The sequence below is a fragment of the Gastrolobium bilobum genome, unplaced genomic scaffold (genome assembly GCF_033153095.1).
Source record: "Gastrolobium bilobum isolate Gb01-03AN ecotype WA unplaced genomic scaffold, APGP_CSIRO_Gbil_v1 utg10413, whole genome shotgun sequence".
In the NCBI taxonomy this organism is placed as follows: domain Eukaryota; kingdom Viridiplantae; phylum Streptophyta; class Magnoliopsida; order Fabales; family Fabaceae; genus Gastrolobium; species Gastrolobium bilobum.
In genome coordinates this window covers 88,606-101,403 of record NW_026898584.1, presented here as the reverse complement: position 1 = coordinate 101,403, position 12,798 = coordinate 88,606, and the positions used below count along the sequence as shown (strand labels likewise).

General features: G+C 40.0%; 1 long non-coding RNA gene across 1 annotated transcript; it reads left to right on the top strand.

The window, feature by feature from the left end:
• Window positions 1-1,223: 1,223 nt before the first annotated feature.
• On the top strand, window positions 1,224-8,954 carry LOC133317518 (uncharacterized). Its single transcript, XR_009752331.1, has 8 exons — window positions 1,224-1,792; window positions 2,350-2,509; window positions 2,602-2,763; window positions 2,942-3,260; window positions 3,432-3,670; window positions 3,755-3,856; window positions 4,274-4,450; window positions 8,707-8,954. It is a non-coding gene; the product is annotated as an uncharacterized LOC133317518 (long non-coding RNA).
• Window positions 8,955-12,798: the final 3,844 nt, after the last annotated feature.

Sequence of the window (12,798 nt, the reverse complement as noted above, 5' to 3'; positions counted from 1 at the left end):
GTTTCGTTACATCTTATATTCTAAGACAAAGCCATTCTTTGGAAACTTTTGACACATGTCTGCCTCTCCTTCACTTTCAGGTTTGCATTCACACTGCACAATTCAAAAAGTTTCCTTCTTTGGTAATTCAGGGAATCTTATATTCTAAGACAAAGCCATTCTTTGGAAACTTTTGACACATGTCTGCCTCTCCTTCACTTTCAGGTTTGCATTCACACTGCACAATTCAAAAAGTTTCCTTCTTTGGTAATTCAGGGAATAAAAAAATTCAAAAAAAAATTATAATCTGAACTCCAAATTGATGGCCACGATTTGTTACCAAAAGTCAATGGTGCAAATCTGTTCTCATCTTTATTGGAAACAGCTCATCTTATTTTCAAATTTAAAAAACTGACAACTCAATTAATGAATTAATGTTCAGCTACTTTCTCCGTTGAAATTGTTAAACGTTTACCAAAACCTACCCAAAACCTACACGCTTCTCATTATTCTATGAATTGCAAAATCGCATGCTTCTTCTTTCTCCCGTTCTTACTGTTCTTTTTTTTTTTTTCAGATTTCATATCAGTACAAAATCGTGTCCTTTTTCTTTTTCCTGTTCTTAATCGTTCTTTTTTCCCCACATTCTATGATTTCAATCTTTTTCTTTTCTCTCTCAACCGCTTCTAAATCAAATCCAGGGTCCAGCTTTCTCCCCTTCTTCCATGCTTCTTCAGATGGGGGCAAGCCTTTCCCCTTGCTCGCAACATATTGGAGATCCTCTATGGCTTTCTTGATTTGGTGAGTGAGTCTGAGTCGATTCCGAGTAGGGCTGAATATGAAGACAAACGAGTATCTTATATTCTAAGACAAAGCCATTCTTTGGAAACTTTTGACACATGTCTGCCTCTCCTTCACTTTCAGGTTTGCATTCACACTGCACAATTCAAAAAGTTTCCTTCTTTGGTAATTCAGGGAATAAAAAAATTCAAAAAAAAATTATAATCTGAACTCCAAATTGATGGCCACGATTTGTTACCAAAAGTCAATGGTGCAAATCTGTTCTCATCTTTATTGGAAACAGCTCATCTTATTTTCAAATTTAAAAAACTGACAACTCAATTAATGAATTAATGTTCAGCTACTTTCTCCGTTGAAATTGTTAAACGTTTACCAAAACCTACCCAAAACCTACACGCTTCTCATTATTCTATGAATTGCAAAATCGCATGCTTCTTCTTTCTCCCGTTCTTACTGTTCTTTTTTTTTTTTTCAGATTTCATATCAGTACAAAATCGTGTCCTTTTTCTTTTTCCTGTTCTTAATCGTTCTTTTTTCCCCACATTCTATGATTTCAATCTTTTTCTTTTCTCTCTCAACCGCTTCTAAATCAAATCCAGGGTCCAGCTTTCTCCCCTTCTTCCATGCTTCTTCAGATGGGGGCAAGCCTTTCCCCTTGCTCGCAACATATTGGAGATCCTCTATGGCTTTCTTGATTTGGTGAGTGAGTCTGAGTCGATTCCGAGTAGGGCTGAATATGAAGACAAACGAGTAATCCATCACCACGTGGAGAAATCTCCAAAAAAAGGGGTGGTATACTCTCCTGTCGCAAGTCAGCGGCGGAGAGTCCCTCCACCAAATCGTTCAAATCGTTGACCGCAGGCTTAAGCTCCTTTAGCATCCAAAGCAGATCATCACCTAGGGTGTGGTACTGCAACTCTCTTTGGAACACGTCTTTGATCTCTTTAAGATGCTTTTTAAGTTGATCAATGTCTGTTGACAACGGCCTAATACGTGAGCTTGACAACATGAGGTATTGTAAATTTAATATTTAAAAGATTGTTTTTTTTAGCTGTGTTCCCTTAATTTTTTTTGGAGCTGCCATCTTCATTTTTTTTGTAAATTTAATCTTTTTTGACAAAACGTTATGCTTTTGTGCTACTAGGTATCCATTTTGTGTACATTAGACACAAAAAGCAAATGCCTTGAAGATGGCAGCTTTCCATATTCTTTTTCTCATGGTGACACACAAACATATATAATAACCATAACGACACAGAAAGAAGAAAAGAATGATACCTATAATTCCCAGTTAGAAATTTTATTCACATTGGCCTTTGCAAATGTTCTTTCTCCAACACTTGAATCCATGCATGCCTACCTCCTTTAGTGGGGCCAATTCCACCCTAGAAAGTTACCTCATGGATCTATGCATATAAATTGAGACACATCTCCTTAGAGCAACAACCATATCTTCTTCCTTAACGAGTTTCAAAACCTTAATTTACCTTTTTTTTATTATCATTATCTATTTCTTGAAATGGCTTCTGCACCACCTGATAACATGCCTGATGCATTGAGGCAAAGTAGGTACCATATCAAGAGGTGCTTTGCAAAGTACATTGAAAATGGGAGAAGGATTATAAAACTTCATCACCTGATGGAAGAAATGGAGCAAGTTATAAATGACAATAGTGACAGGAATCAAGTATTGGAAGGAAATCTTGGCTTCATATTGAGCTCTACACAGGTTTTTTTTCTTTGTTTTTAATTCACCTTATGTTGTTGCAATGAGACAACATTAGTATTTGGATATTAATGCTTTGCACCTGAAACTTGCAGGAAGCTGTCATTGATCCACCGTACGTTTCCCTTTCAGTAAGGCCAAATCCTGGAGTTTGGGAATTTGTAAGAGTGAGCTCTGAGGACCTTTCAGTTGAGGGTATCACCTCCACGGATTACCTCAAATTCAAGGCGCATGGAGGTCCAATAATTCTATCTCAGGTAAGGAAATGGGATTTAAATAAGATATTTATTCTTATTATTGCTTTCATTTTTTTTTATTTTTTTTGCATTTTGTTATGTTTTATTTATTACTATAAAGTTTCAGGCCAATCAATTACAAGAATGATACTTAATTAATAACATTTTTTTTCTTTTTCTTTTCTCAATTGAATGACAGATAGAGAATGAGTTTGGACCAGTGGAGTGGGAAATTGGTGCTCCTGGAAAAGCTTAAACAAAATGGGCTGCTCAAATGGCTGTTGGTTTAGATACTGGTGTCCCATGGATTATGTGCAAGCAAGAAGATGCTCCTGATCCTGTTGTAAGCAACTCTTGCTAAACCTTTTTTTTTCCCATTTGGAGCTCTCTTTTTCCTTGCTGTGACAAGACAATTGTAAAGAAAGGACCATGATCTCCTGAAGAAGATGTTAAGCTAAAGGAATACATAGAGAAACATGGAACTGGAGGGAATTGGATTGTTCTCCCACAAAAAGTTGGTAAGTAGATGGACATATGAGTCATATATATTACGCTCTATGTATTTAGAACAGGGAAGGGAGTTGTTTGTCAGAGATTACCCTTGACTGTTTTGTTTGTTATTAACAAGTTATCTTGTGTCCAACTTCAATGCGATCTGATTAATCATTTCTGTTTGTTGTGTGTTTTAGAAGCTACAACCTCTCTCAGTTCTCTCATGCCAGATGCTTCATCTATTGCCTCGAGTATTAAGTACCATGCAGAGTTCACTCCATTGTTTTCTCCAGAGAATTTTGAACTTCCACAAGCTTTCTTTGCAACTGCACAAAGTGTTCGTGATGCTCTCATAATAAACTGGAATGCTACTTATGATTACTATGAGAAGCTGAATGTTAAGCAGGCATATTACCTTTCAATGGAATTCTTACAGGTTCGGTGCTATCATAATGATTTGAATTGCTTGGAATGTTTCTGGCATCTAATATTTATTTCTATCTATCATTCTGTCGTGCAGGGTAGAGCATTATTAAATGCAATTGGCAATCTAGAGCTAATTGGTCCCTATGCAGAGGCTTTGAGCAAGTGCGGGTATAAATTAGAGAACGTGGTACACCAGGTGTGGCATTCCCTACTGTATCTACTTTTCTTATTTTTAATTCTAAAATGTCGCATGCTATACTTCTCCCTTGAATTACTGTTTGTCCAACCAGAAGCCTATAGGTCAACATAGCACGACCTCTTCAGATAAACAAACTGTTTTCCGAAACGAATGTTATAATTCAAAAAGGTCCTGATGGATTTTTTCTGATTGTATATTTGCTATAAGTTCAACAGTTGAGACAGTCAACTGATGTACTTGGGATTCTTATCAAGTTCCTTTTTCTACAATTTTCCCCCCAAATGTTGCAAGCTTATAAAACTTTTTCTTTTAATGAGCACCTACAACAACAGGACAATCTAATTTAAATTTTAATTTTTGGTTGCATTATCTCTCTTAGAGTTGTGGTAATTCATTTTAATTGGCCAATAATAGTAGCCAGATACTGCACTTGGAAATGGGGGTCTTGGGCGTCTTGCTTCGTGTTTCTTGTATTCTTTGGCAACCTTGAACTATCCAGCATGGGGTTACGGATTGAGATACAAATACGGCTTATTTAAACAACGAATAACCAGAGATGGGCAGGAGGAAGTTGCTGAAGATTGGCTTGAGGTACGATTCATCATTTATTCACTTAGATACTCACTTATTTATTCATAAGGTATTTTCAGTTAGCTGTCTTTTGCAATTTACATACAGGCGATGTTTTTATGAAATTGATTAAGTAATTAACTTGGCTAAGTTAATGACATCATAATTGAAAAGTAAAAAGTTATTCCGCATATTTTAATTAAGCGTGGCTTAATAGGATGACATGTTAACAAACCGGGTTAACACGGGGTGTTACACTCCGCAATCTCCTCAGTAAGTCCCCTGCGGAACTTAGCAGCCGAAAAGGTTGGAGTAGGCGTAGCCATCCGAAAGTGAGCGAACTTAACCAGCTCATTAAACTTCGCCAGGTACTCGCCAACAGACATCGAGCCCTGTACCAACCTGTCAAATTTCCCCTGCTTCCTCTCCTGCGCATCATAAGGGAAATATCTGCCCAAAAAGCAGTCCTCGAAGAATGGCCACGTCATCACATGACCCTACATCTCATAGGCGTGAGAGGTGTTCATCCACCACTCATGCGCATCGCCCTCCAGCATATACGTGGCGAACATCAGCTTCTGCGGGTCGGTAACTGCATCCCCCGTAAGATCTTATCCAACGCCTGAAGCCATCTCGCAGCAGCAATAGGATCATACGATCCATCAAAAGAAGGTGGCTTATGCTTACGGAAAGCATTAAGCCGACGGTCAAGCACATCACGATCCTCAGCAAGCTCCAAGTAGGGTTCCATCACCCCAGTAAGAGGAGTGACACCCTCAATGTGACTCAGGCTCTCATCCTGAAGAATAGGTGGAGGCAGTGGCGGTGGAGGTGGTGGTGGAGGAAACTGACCAACAGCAGGACCAGCCCTCATCTCCTCCAACATGACCCTCATCATGGTCATGTTCGCCAGCCTGTTCGCCTCCAGAACATTCTCTGTGGCCTTCCGGTTTGCCTCTCGAACGACGTCCATCATCGCCAAGTTGGCCAATCTAGTGGCCTCCTGATCGGCTAGTCTAGCCGCCTGCATCTCAGCCAATGCAGTCAGGACAGGATCCGGCTGATCCTCATTTGTCTCTAGGTTTCTCCTAGGTATTACCATGACTCAGCACAAGTTACACAAAGAATGAGTTGATCAGGCCCACGCGATGTGGTCACTCATGCGTCATCATAGTAAAACCCATCAAAGGAAACACACAAGACAGACTCGCAACAAAACATCCTAAGTTATTGCAATACATACAGGCTTTTCCCTAGAAAGTGCTCTGATACCATAAAATATAACACCCCGTGTATACCCGGTTTGTTAACATATCATCGTATTAAGCCACGCTTAATTAAAAATGCGGAATATCTTTTTCTTTTCAATTATGACGTCATTATCATTACCAAGTTGAATTACTTAATTCATTCTCAAAACATTGCCTGTATGTAAATTGCAAAAGACAGCTAACTGAAATACCTCATATACAAGCAAGTGAGTATCTATGTCACGGATCTACAACACATAGTCTGGACAATATCATGATACATTATTATAACTCGAATTTAAACTAAGACATAGTCAAGTCAACGTGGCATGGACAATCCCCATGCTCACCAAATAAAACAACATAACCAACAGAGTCTCATCTCAATAATTCATAACATGAAGCTAATAGCATAATAGCAACAAACATAATCCAGCATCCAAAAATAATCAGCATAAGCAAAAATATCAGCTAAGCTCTGGACTCCTACCGCCAGAGGTCTCAACCCCCCTCATTACCTCAACCTGAAATATGTGCCCCAAACATGGGGTGAGATCCCTAAACAAAAATCTCAGTAAGACAAGGGGTCCTCAAGGATCTTCCACCCCAAGCTCACTTACATGTGCAATATGTAAGAACCCGCACCGTTAATTAAGGAAGTTAATTAATTAATTATGTGAAATTAGGAAATGATTTCATAATTGACCCTAATAATTATTATGAGGCGCTAATAATTATAGTAGGTGATTAAGAATGCTGAAAGTCGCTTTTCGGAAGAAAAGTACAGATACCGGTTCTGCTAGTCGGTATAAATGCGTACCGAAAAAGTATCCCAGAAAATTATTATAAGTGCATGATAATTACTAGAATGATATATAGGACTTGTAAGACGAGTTTCAAGTCAAAATAACGAGAATTGGGGTCTGAACTGGTACTGGCTATGGAAAAACGCGTACCGGAAAGGTGCTCCAAAAATAAAATAAAAATATGATAAATCTTAGAAAAATGAGTAGGTTCAGAATCTAAAGTTTGAGATTAAAATGATAAGCGTAGCTATTTTCGTTAATACTGTGTGTTTAATTTTAAGTGAGCTATAAATACTCACTTTGGCCCAAAACCCTAGGCCATATGCTATGCTACGTGAGTGTCTTGAGCAGCTGACCAGCCTTCCTGTGATTCTTTGGCTCCTTCCTTTGTAAACTCACCAAAGAAATCATCTTTCCTCCTTTTCTCTCTACCAAAACACTATAGCTTGTGAGAGTTAGTCTAGTGAGAGTGTGAAGTGTCTCATTTCTGAGATTGTGGCCTTTGTGGTGAGGTGGAGTTGCTGTCTTGGAGCTGTTTACTTGGGGTATGAGGTGGTGTGAGCCTTGATCATACCATTGGAGGCTGCAAGAAGTCATTTTGTTGGTGAAAAGTCTAAGCTTTGGTGTTAATTCGTGGCTTGACAAAGTCAGAACCTTGGTGTGTAGTTGGAGACCTCTTTGCTGTACCATTTTTGGAGTTGTGGTGCATTGGAGGTATACATGATCATCTTTTGTGCATTTTGATGATTTAAGCTTGTTTAAACAATTAAAAATCGTAACTTGAACCATTTGATAAAAGGAATGTGTTTCTAGGTTCATAACATGTTAATAAACATCTGTTTAAGGAGTTCTTGGACTCCAGATCGAGTTTGGATCATTGGAGATCGATTTTAACTTTAAAACTCAGTTTTCTGCATTCTATCGAAGAAGTATTCGAATACTTTTCGGGCAGTATTCGAATACTCTTATGGGAAAATGCAGTAATCGAATACTTCGCGAGACAACAACGACCTAGTTTAGTAAAAGTGCGATATCTTGAGCTACAGAGCTATAAATTGAGTGAGGTTTGGACCTATGTGAAGCTAACACATAGGGCTACAACCCTGTAAATTTTCAGATCCATTGGATAAATGGATTTTTCTCAGTGTATGTTTGAAGTTGAGACCCTATTGCTGGAAATTCAACTTGTTGTAGGAACTTTGCAAAAATCTTAACTAGAGTTATACAACTCCGATTGAGGCATAAAATATGTCGTTGGAAAGCTTGAGATGTCTAGTTTAACATAGTAAAATCTTAGATTATTTAGTAAATATTTTCATTGGTAGTTTTAAATTGGTATTCGAATACTCTTTGTAGGAGTATGGGAATACTTTTCTGGGAAGAAAAGTATTTGGATACCTTTGAAGAAGTATTCAAATACTGGAAAGTATTCGAATACAGTGGGGTTTGGCATTCGAATACTGTGGTATTCGGATACTGGGGGAAAAAGTATTCGGATACTTGGTAGTATTCGAATATTTAAATGAAAGTAATCGAATACTTTCTGGAGAGCTGGAGTATTCGAATACTACTCGTGGAATATTCGAATACCTCATGCAGAAACAACATGTAATGAGTTAAAATGAGTAAGAAAGACTTAATCACTTAGTGTAATCTGTGCTATGATTATTGATGATTAATTATGGTATGGGCAGATTGTGAATGTGCTGTTTGTGGGCCTTGAGCTTGTGTGAACTCTTGGTTTGGATAGCTATTTTAGAAGGTAAGCTTTCGTGTCCTCGGTTTAGCCATTGTTGGTTCCACCATGTCCCACGGGGGGATGGTTATATGCATGATGTGTTTTCATGTACTGTTTTATTGAAATGCTATGGAGCTGTTAAGTGCAATTGTTGTATGATATTTATGTGGTGTTTACCTTAAAGGGAAGCCATGGGGTGGTCCTTTAGGGGTGGGTACAGCATGGGCTGATACAACATGGGCTGATACTGTGTGGGTAATAGACGTATTCCTGCATTTCTCTGATCAGTAGAATAGTTATAACCCACATGACATGATTATCTGCTGCATTGCACTATTTTGGAAATTATATTGAATTAATGCTTTTAGAACTTATATTGCACATGTAAGTGAGCTTGGGATGAAGAATCCTTGAGGACCCCTTGTCTTACTGAGATTTTTGGTTTAGAGATCTCACCCCACGTTTGGGGAATGCTTATTTCAGGTTCAAGTAATGTTGGGGTTGAGACCTCAGGCGGCAGGAGGCCGGAGCTGAGTTAGATATTGCTGTTATTATATGCTGACTTGTTGGATGCTGGTTATGCATGTTGCTTTTATGCTTTTAGCTTCATCATGACTTTGGATTATCTAGTTGAGACGCTGTGATTTGGTGAGCATGGGGATTGTCCATGCCACATAGACTTGTTTATGTCTTGCTTTATTTGGAGTTGTAATAATGTATCAGGATTATTGTCCGGGTTACGAGTTGTAGATCCGTGATGTTAGATACTCACTTTATTTATATATTGAGGTATTTCAGTTAGATGTCTATTGCAATTTACATACAGGCGATGATTTTATGAAATTGATTAAGTAATCAACTTGGCTAAGTATAATGACGTCATAATTGAAAAGAAAAAGAATATTCCGCATTTTTAATTAAGCGCAGTTTAATACGATGTAATGTTAACATACCGGGTATACACGGGGTGTTACATTTTATGGTATCAGAGCAACGGTTCAAGGGAAAAGCCTGTATATATTGCAATGATTAGATGTTTGGTTGTGTCTGTCTTGTGTGTTTGCAAAGTTGGTTTTATTTATGATGATGCATATGTAATCACATTGCGTGGGTCTGATCAACTCATAATTTGTGTAACTTGTGCAGAGTCATGGTAGGATCCAGGAGAACATGAGAGACTGTCGAGGGTCAACCCAACCCAATCCTAACTACATTGGCTGAGATGCAGGAGGCCATTAGATTGGCCAACGTGGTAATGATGGACGCCGTTAGAGAGGCGAACCAGAAAGCCGTGGAGGATGTTCGTGAGGCAAACAAGAGGACCACTGAGGATGTCCTTGAGGCGAACCAGATGTCAAACATGACCATGATTCAGGTCATGTTGGAGGAGATGAGGGCTGGTCTTGCTGTTGGTCAATTCCCTCCGCCACCGCCACCACCGCCGCCTCCACCTAGTGTTCAGGTTGATTCCCTGAGTCACATTGGTAGTTCTACTCATGTCATTGGGGTGATGGAACCCTATCTGGAGCCTGCTGAGGACCGTGACGTGATTGACCGATGGCTGAACGCTTTCAGAAAGCATAAGCCGCCTTCCTTTGATGGGTCTTATGACCCTATTGCGGCAGCGCGATGGCTTCAGGCGCTAGACAAGATCTTCCGGGTCATGCAGTGCACTGATCCGCAGAAGCTGATGTTCGCTACTTATATGCTGCAGGGCGATGCCCATGAGTGATGGACGAACACTTCTCATGTCTTCGAGATGCAGGGCCATGTGATGACGTGGCATTTCTTTGAGGATTGCTTTCTGGGTCAGTACTTCCCGTATGATGCACAGGAGAGGAAGCAGGGAGAGTTCGACAGGTTGGTTCAGGGCTCGTTGTCCGTTGACGAGTACCTGACCAAGTTCAACCAGTTGGTGAAGTTTGCGCACTTCAGGATGGCGAGGCCTACTCCGACTTTCTTGGCTGCTAAGTTCCGCAGGGGACTTAGTGATGATGTTGCTGGTTACCTTGCTAGTTCTGCTTCGAGAGACTTTGGGACATTGGTGCAGTAGTGTCAGGACATCGAGGACTTCTGCAACTCGAGTAAGGCCAAGAGGGCCAAGATTGCTGAGACGAAAGGAGCTGATAGTTCCACTTCCTGGAAAGACAGGAAGTTTGCTGGAAAAGGCAAAGAGAAACAGTTGGCTGCTAGGCAGGCACCTAGTCAATTCAAGGGGACGTCAACGCAAGGGAGTGCGGCGAGACTTCTTACTCCCAGATGCACGGGATGTGGGAGGGTTCATCTGGGGCCGTGTGCTACCGGCCAGACCATTTGTTTCCAGTGTGGCAAGGAGGGCCACTATGCTAGGGAGTGTCCGTCGTCGATGGCGAGAGCTGCATCAGTTCAGACAGTTCCACTTCAGATGGTTCCCCTTCCACCTACAGCGGCACCAGATGTGCCACCTGCCTCGGGGCGAGTTTACACTGTGGACCGTCAGTTGTCGGACTGAGCTCCAAACCTTGTCAGAGGTAATGTTCCCATTGGGGGATTGTTGTTGATGTTTTGTTTGATCCCGGGGAGACTCATTTTTTTGCAACCTCGATTGTTGTGGGGCTTGAGTTGCCCATGTATGTGCCTTCTCCACCGTTGCGGTTGACCACCGCCACCGGAAAAAGTGTGATACCTCCACTGTACATCGAGATGTCGTGTTTCAGTGGGATGACCGCAGTGGCGGACCCAGAAATTAATATGACGGGAGGCGAAAACAAAAAATATTATATTATAAATAAAAATATTTACTGTAAAATGTAAACCGAATATGATTCTAACAATATATTTTGAATGAAGTTACTATATTATAAAATGTATCGTGATATTTTGCCTTAATATATATTATATTTTTGTCAATTTATATTCGGCTTTATATCATATAGATCTAAATGGTTTTATTTTTTAATAAGACAATGGTTATATTTTTAAATTTTTGTCTTATTTTACACAGTTAAATTTTTTAATTTGAACCATTCAACAGTTTCTGTCGAAGTGTTTCTACTTCTATATCTTATTTAATTATTTATCAATTATTAATTATTGTTTTATTTGTTTGGTTTATGTTTTCAAAATCTTTTTTTATCCATGTGGCTTCTCATTTACCTTACAGTGAAGCACCATGAACTTCTCTAATTGCCACTATCCATGCACTCGTTAGCAATTTCTATAGTCCACATTACTTGTGCTTGTCTTGTCCTCAATAATTCACTCAGGCATCCATATATAAAAAAATTTCTAAGAGTTTTAGGGGGGCAGGGGCCATCCCTAGCCCCCCATGTCGGTCCGCCACTGGATGGCCGTGATTACTCGGTAGATCTGATTGGATTGCCGATGGCTATTTGAAAATCATCCTTGGCATGGATGGATTGTTCAATAGTTGGGTGACGATTGATTGATTGATTGTTGTATGTTGTGCCTAGAGAGTTGTGATGTCTCCACGTGTTTCCACAGCCAGTTCCTCGCCTTACCTATATCATTATTGCTGGCTAAGAGGGCCCTCAGTGCAAGGGCATTCGGTTATGTTCTGTTTGGGAGGTTTGGTAAGTGGAATACAGGAGGATCTCACTGGCATTCCTGTGGCGAAGGAGTTCCTCGAGGTATTCCTAAGGAGATTCCTGAGTGCCCGCCGCAGCGGGAGATAGCGTTCTCCATTGAATTGTTGCCTGGTGTGGGGCCTTATTATTAGCTCTATACCGAATGTCGCCACCAGAGCTGGTTGAGCTGAAGAAATTTTGTAGGAGTCTTTCGGCGGAAGACTTCATTCGACCGAGCGTGTCTCCTTGGGAGCACTGGTCATTTGTTGTAAGGTATGATGCCTTACGCCATTACTTTTGGTGATGGTTCTTTGTTGAGAATGGAAAATTCTCTTCAAGGAAAGTAAGTGTGTAACACTTGAACCTTGTGGCAAGGCCACGCGTGTCTTGTATATGCAAGGCATTGCATGTGCAAGTAGTGGTGAGTTGAGTGGTCTCTATGACTCTAGGATTTTTATGTGATTATTGATATGTGTCATGAGTAGTTGACATGTTAACGCCATGGATAATGTTAAGCATGAAATAAGTATAATGAACTGTGGTAATATATCAATGTTATTTCACCTTTGACTAACTCTCAATTTTGCAGATAACATGGAGATTGAGGTATACCGTTACATAGAGTTTTTAGTTATTATGTTATTGAAATTAAAATTTTTGCAGGTGTACGTGAACTAAGGTACGTTACTATGTAAATGGGTTGGTTAACTAATATGTATTGGTGGAATTGAACATGAATATGATTTAGCACCTTGAACTGAATATGAATTTATCTTGAGGATATTGTTTATATTGCTAGTCTTGTTGAGGTTAGAGTCATGGAATAAGACCCTAACACCCAACATGGTAGAGTAGGACCTGTTGCCTACCGGTTTGCTTTGTCTCTGAACTTGACCAACACCCACGACGTGTTTACGTTACTCAACTTCGCAAGTTTGTAGCGGATCCTTCGCACGTGGTACAACAAGATGTTGTGGAGGTTCGGGAGAACTTGAAAACTCCCGTCGGA